At 37.3% G+C, this 6,419-nt stretch overlaps 1 protein-coding gene across 1 annotated transcript in view; it reads right to left on the bottom strand.

Moving 5' to 3' along the window:
* The window catches only part of LOC107103575 (coiled-coil domain-containing protein 92-like), a 13,769-nt gene extending 12,991 nt beyond the window's left edge, over positions 1-778 (bottom strand). Inside the window, exon 1 of the mRNA XM_015403320.1 lies at positions 347-778. The gene's annotated coding sequence lies outside the window, so the exon portion shown is untranslated. The remainder of the gene's footprint in view (positions 1-346) is intronic.
* Positions 779-6,419: the final 5,641 nt, after the last annotated feature.

The raw sequence follows: 6,419 nt of genomic DNA, 5'->3' as shown, positions 1-6,419 counted from the left end.
TATATATATATATATATATATATATATGACTGTACATACTGTATATACCCCCATGCACCTTTTCTTCCTTTGGTATCTTCTTCTTTTTGACAATTTGAGCTGATGTAATGAGTACATTTCTCCAATGTGAGAATTATAAAGTCAATTGATCAATCAATCAGGCAATCAATCAATCAATCAATCCGGAAATATCTCTAAATTATGCTAAAGTTTTTGTCTACCACTGTGATACAAGTCCCCCCATCCTATCTGGCTCCCTTTAGAAACTTTCTAGGGACGCCCTTGCTCTTCAATTATGAAATCAATGGAACACGTAGGCAGTTTTCCAATAAGAAAATGTGTTTACCTTTACAGTGATGATTGAAGAGAAAATGGCCCAGAAGCTTTATAAATCCTCCTGTGTGGGCATGCTGCTCTCCAGTGCTGCTCCAAATCCTGCAGGCTGCGGCATTCACCAAAACACATCTTATCTGAAAGGATAAAGCGCTTCCCAGCGGCATGTGACGCTGTCTATTTAAAGGAGAGACAGGATGCAAGGCTCCTCTGTCCTCTGACAAAGCCGCTCCTGTCTGCAGCATCCGCGCAGAGGGAAACGCATCGATCAGTGATGGGATCCAGGAGCGTCCATTATGATCTCCTAGGATGCCCCTGTTGCTGGTCTGCTTCCTCCGACTGAAGCACAGAGGCGCTGGATGGGAAATGATGAAAACAAGCCAGAGTGATCGGAGCATCGGACGACAGAGGGAGAGGGCCCGCTGATTGGAGGAGAGAGGCTCTGACAGCTGCGCGTCAGCAGCTTCAGCATCAGGTCGCACGGTCACACTGAGAGTGTTTAGTGAACGAAAACAAAGCAATACAACCTTTGACAGCAAGAAATAGCTTTTCTGTTATTAAAACAAAATAGTTTCCATGTTGATCCTTTTGGGTCAGTGGTTTGGAGCTTTATTTTTTTTAAAACATTTGGAGTTTCTTATCAGAAAACTGCCTAAATTTACAATTTTGTAGAACATTTAGATTTTTTTTTTTACGTTTCTAATTAAACAATCTGTCCGTGTTATATTCATAGGCGGAGCTAGATGGGGGGCCAGGGGTGGCCATGGCCACCCTTAGCCAATCATTGGCCACCCCTACCTATTTTTCCCCTTCTAATAAAAATGGTGGCAGCAGTACTACTCTAATGTGGAATATTCAAAACATTGAAATTTTTCATATATTACTTACTAGTTTTTCATATATTAACAATTACTTGACAACAACGACTCTGTGGTTAATTATACACATCAGTATACTAACATTAAAGTTGATAAGTACAGAATTGCTGCTTTTTTCAGAACTAGATTTTGTGTTATATGAGGTAGAGTGAAAATTGTGTCTCTGCAAGTCATCTAGTCTTCAGTAAAATTATAGATAAATAGTTATTTTAATAAAATGCATTAAATAATCAATGTATGTTGATATTAGTACTTGTAAATATCAATTTTATGCGGAATAATTATTGATAAAAGTAGGTAGGTAATGACATTAGAAAAGACCTTCGCCCAAAACTCAAACCTCAAAGAATTGTATCCACTATACCTTTTATCTAGAAAGCACAAATGTTTATATTATATTTATTGATATTTATGTGTATATTTGTCAGCAGAAGTTGTAGAAAAGTATAGTTAGTCTTTATTTAGAAAATATGGATGTTGTGCCTGTTCATTTTCCTGTTGTAGATAGGCTCTGAGGTTCTGGTGCCTATCAACATTCGGCACCCTCAGTTTACATTGGTTATTGCCTGGCCACCCTTATTAAAACATTTCTGGCTACGCCTCTGGTTCCAACAGGAAAATTAACAAGCAAAACATCCATATTTTTTAAATAAAGACTAACTATACTTTCCTACAACCTTTGCTAACAAATAGATGTATATTTAAACATCCGTTGTTTCTAGATAAAAGGTATAGTGGATAAAACTCAGTTTTGAGTCCTGGGGCGTAAATTTATTCCATCATCATTACGGTACTTACCTACTTGTATCAATAAACATTCAGCATAAAATGGATATATACAAGCATTAATATCTACATACATTTATTATTTGCTAAGTTGTTATTAAAATTGTTATTTATCTTTGATTTAACTGAAGACCCCTAGATGACTTGCAGAGACACATCATTTTCTCTTTACCCCAAAAAACACAAAATCTAGTTCTGAAAAGAGCATAGGTGGCCGATGAGTGGTTAATGGTGGCCATGGCCACCCCTGGTCCCCCATCTAGCTCCTCCCCTGCCACTAAACGACATTTAAAAAAATTTTTTTCCAACTTATTGCATTAAGACTTTCATATGTATTGGTTTTAAACAAGATAATATGTTATTTTAAATGAACTGCAAATCCATAGCTGAAAAAATTGGGTTAGAAAAATAATCACTTTTTTTGTTCCACTTTTTGATTTGTACTTTACTGGCGAGCTTTGATTACTAAAGAAATTAAAACTACATTAAAGATTTAAAATATTTATTAGGTGTGGTCAGGGCTCAAATTAAAAATATAACATATATTGATTATGAAAAAGCTATACAAAAGTATAAAATAGTTGTTCTCTTCTTCACAATTTAGTCTCCTACTTCCAAAATTGAAATTAACCTTGCCGCCTTTTTATTGACAATACTAGGCTTTGTAAAAATCTACACCCCATCTCCCCCTGAATACATTTAATACATATGGAAAATGAAAAATGGTAACTTCTTGTGTTTCTGTTTTTGTTTTTCCAATGAAACCTTAATCACTTAGACTCTGATTTTGAGTATTTCAAAATTAATTGAAATGGAAGTTTGTTATAGATGCATTTTGTGTGGAGGATTTATCTAATAGACCCTCTAATACCTTCCTGGGCTCTTTCTGCATGCAGTTGGGAGATTCTCCAACTGTCCAAAAATGTGCATGTTATGTTAATATATTCCCTTAATTTCTCTTTGGAATGGAGTGTAGTTGCATATATATGGTTATAAAAACATTAAACCATAGAGATAATCAGCAGTTTGTCCTACTGTTATCCTATTGTAACGTTAACAATCCAGAACCTGGGAAACAAATGTGTTATTAAACTATTCTTCCACTAGAGGGAAGTATAGACATTCAAAACAATGTTTTTAATATTCATTCACTTTGCTTAAAGAATCCAGAGAAAATGTCAAATGGTTTATTGTTTTCAATGATTTTGCAATGCATAAAGCAAGTAATTATAAAGCAGGAAATACTGATAGTGTTATTCAATGAGACGGTTTTCCAGTTTAAGGATGAAACAAGATGGCTTGTGCTTATGCAGGTTCCATCTTCACATTGCTTTAGAGTTTAAAATAGTTGTTAAAGAAATAAAGTGACCAAGCACCCATTTTGCTTCTGCCTTCCTGTTTATTCAGACCCAGCATGTACTTACCAAGAAAAAGCATACCCTGGTTGTTTTCTGTGATGCCAAGGGGAAAGCTTTCTCCAGCATTTATGATTGCAGATTTTCAGCTACAAATGCATTCACAAGTGTTAGTGTAAACATAGACCATAGAGCTCTCTTTTAAAAAAAAAATTTTGTGGATTTTCTTTGATATTATTGCCAATTACCATTATATACCATGCAAATAGCAGAAATGGTGCTGCTTTTTGACTCGAGTGACTTAAAAAAGAATGTGGGGCTTACAAATCTAGTTAATCGTTAGATATCACTTCCAGATGTCTGAAGAGATGCAGAGTTCCTCTGTTCAACACTGACACCCAAATGTGAACAGTATGGGAATAATCAGCAATCAAGCTGTTCAGAAAGGATTGATGTGTCCCAGAGATAAACACTGTGTAATGCAAAAACGTTTGATATAACTCATTTAGAAGGTAAAATACCTTGTAAAGATGCTTGCTTAACCTCTTACACCCTCAGGGGGTATAAATCAATTTCTGCCTGACAAAAACACACAAAAGTAAATCACTTATAGCCTCACAGCTATTAGATTTAAGAAGAAACTTTTGGTACGTCTGTAAAGGTAAGATGTCATAGAATGGTTTTCTGGTGTCAGCACCATTGTAGCTTTAACCCTGCCTGAAATATTAGGGACAAAATACAAAATATTTTGCATCTTTTGAACCTCGCCAAAATTTTCTTTGAAATAAACATTGCAAAACACTACCAAAATATTATTTATAGCACAAAAAAGTAGTACAGACTTTTAAATCTAAATGTTGTGTAAAAATATACCAAATTTGGACTCAATCAGATGAATCATATTTATTTTAGAATGGTATTAGTGAGAAATTTCTTAGACGGAGAGGCCATTTTGGCACAATTATCCAAAAATGTCACCAAACTGTGCCAAATATGTTTTTTACATCAATACTGGGGGTTTGTTAAAATTACGAGGTCACGTAGCAGCTGGACCCACCGGTGGGTCCGTAGGGTTCTAGGGGTTAAGCTAATTAGAGTGTCATTATCAACTGTGGAAAAGGTCCTGTAGTCATGGGCTCTAAGGCCACATGCCATGTACTGTGGTGAGATGAAAACAAAAAAGTGTTTTGCCATAATGACTAAGTTCTATTGGTTTGGGAGGGGAAACAGGAAGTTTACAACACTGAGAACACACTAGTCCATTTGTTAGCTATGGGTATAGCAGTATCATGATGTGGGTGTCAGGTTTGTTGGAGGTTTTAAGGACCCAAATGCAGAGAGGAGTAGGCACGGATTAGTTTGGATGGTTTAATGTAAGTTCAAGGGAAACAGAGGCAAAAATCCAAAATCCAAAATCCAAAAATACTAAAAACCAAACAGAACCAATAAATGTCAGTAATAATACTCGAGGAAAGCAAGAGAATAGGAAGCAACTAACATCTTCAATACACAAGAAACCAGCACTGAATGAAGGCTCTAGTGCTCTTTTAAGCCCAGCACTATGATTATAAAGATTACTTTCACCTGTGTATGCTACCCCTGTTCTCCACAAAGATCCTCTATAGTAGAGATGCACAACTCGCACTAACACACAAACAGGAATCCTGACAGTGGGGATGCTTCTCTGTAGGAGGGACTGGTGCTTTTAACAAAATATATGTTATGCCATGTCAGAAATACTATGCCATGTCTATAAATATCAAAGTAACAGTAACTTGAAGCATGAACGCCGATAAGGCTTCAAAATGGACAACAACCCTGAGAATAACTAAAAAATTAGCTTTAAAGTGGCTTAAGGCCAACATTTTTAGAGATTTATCTGCTTCAAAACACCAAGTCAAACAGTCAGGAAAAATGATACATATATATATATATATATATATAAATATATATACTTTTTCTCATATACATGAGAAAAGCTGCAAATAGAAAAGTTTTATACTGTTTAATTCAGTTTATATATATACTTCACCAATCCACAACTTCTGTCATCCCAAGCCACTCCACAGTGACCACCCAACTAGGTCATGCAGTCGGATTGGTCAAAAGTTTTCAAAGGAAAACCAGCTGACTGCTTCGACTTATTGACTTTCTGCAATCCCTCACACTAAACATGCATGTAGTGAGAGTTGAGAGGAAAACCCCCTTTTAACAGGAAAAAACCTCCAGCAGAACCGGGCTCAGTGTGAACGGCCGTCTGCCGAGGCCAACTGGGGTTCAAGAAGATAAAAGCAGATATTGTGGCTCCAGCACATTAAGTGCCATCCCAAATCATATAGTGGGAAGGGCCAGTGGACCGATCAGCCTTTTAATAGCGAGTCTGCGTCCGTTGCAGGCTCACTGGAATTGGGCAGCAGGTGTAACAGTCGCCTGATGGCGGAGGAAACACATTCCACCAAATGTAATGCTTCGCTATTTGCTGCATCTTCGTCACACTGACAGGAAATCACAAATTAGTTTATGAAAAAAAACATTATTTCCAAAATGGAAGGTCCTCTTTGAAATAATTTTGACTGTATACATTTGCTTTAAGAAGGGGGTAAATGCCAAATGTTGTTAAACTGCACCAAAGAGCTACGCCTACACATGGGCCATCACTGGGTTGCCATAGAAACAAATTTGTTCCTTTTCCATTGGAGTGAAGAAGCCGTCCCATTCTCGTTTATACCCCCCCACCTTTAATCAAGGTGCCTTCCACAGCTGCGAGTGTGACATCACTGGTAGTGACACTTAATAGTTAAGGGTTATTGCTTAGGGAGCAGTTTGGGATTGGGCCTGAGAGTGAGAGGGAGGTGGGTGAAAATTCATTGGTGTGCTGAAGGGGGGCAAGGCCAAGAGCTAAATGAAGATGATCTTGAAAGATGATTGATGATTAGATGTTGGAGATCGGCCTGTTTTCCAGTGTGGTCCTGTTTCTCTGACCGTGACTGAGTGGATGTGTTTTCTTCGTCCTCTGGCATGGGAGCTGCCTTGGAGCTCGTCTGCCTGGCTGTGTGTTTCCTGGACG

This window comes from Cyprinodon variegatus, unplaced genomic scaffold, assembly GCF_000732505.1.
Source record: "Cyprinodon variegatus isolate N-32 unplaced genomic scaffold, C_variegatus-1.0 Scaffold1480, whole genome shotgun sequence".
NCBI lineage: Eukaryota > Metazoa > Chordata > Actinopteri > Cyprinodontiformes > Cyprinodontidae > Cyprinodon > Cyprinodon variegatus.
This window is presented reverse-complemented; position numbering and strand designations above follow the sequence as displayed.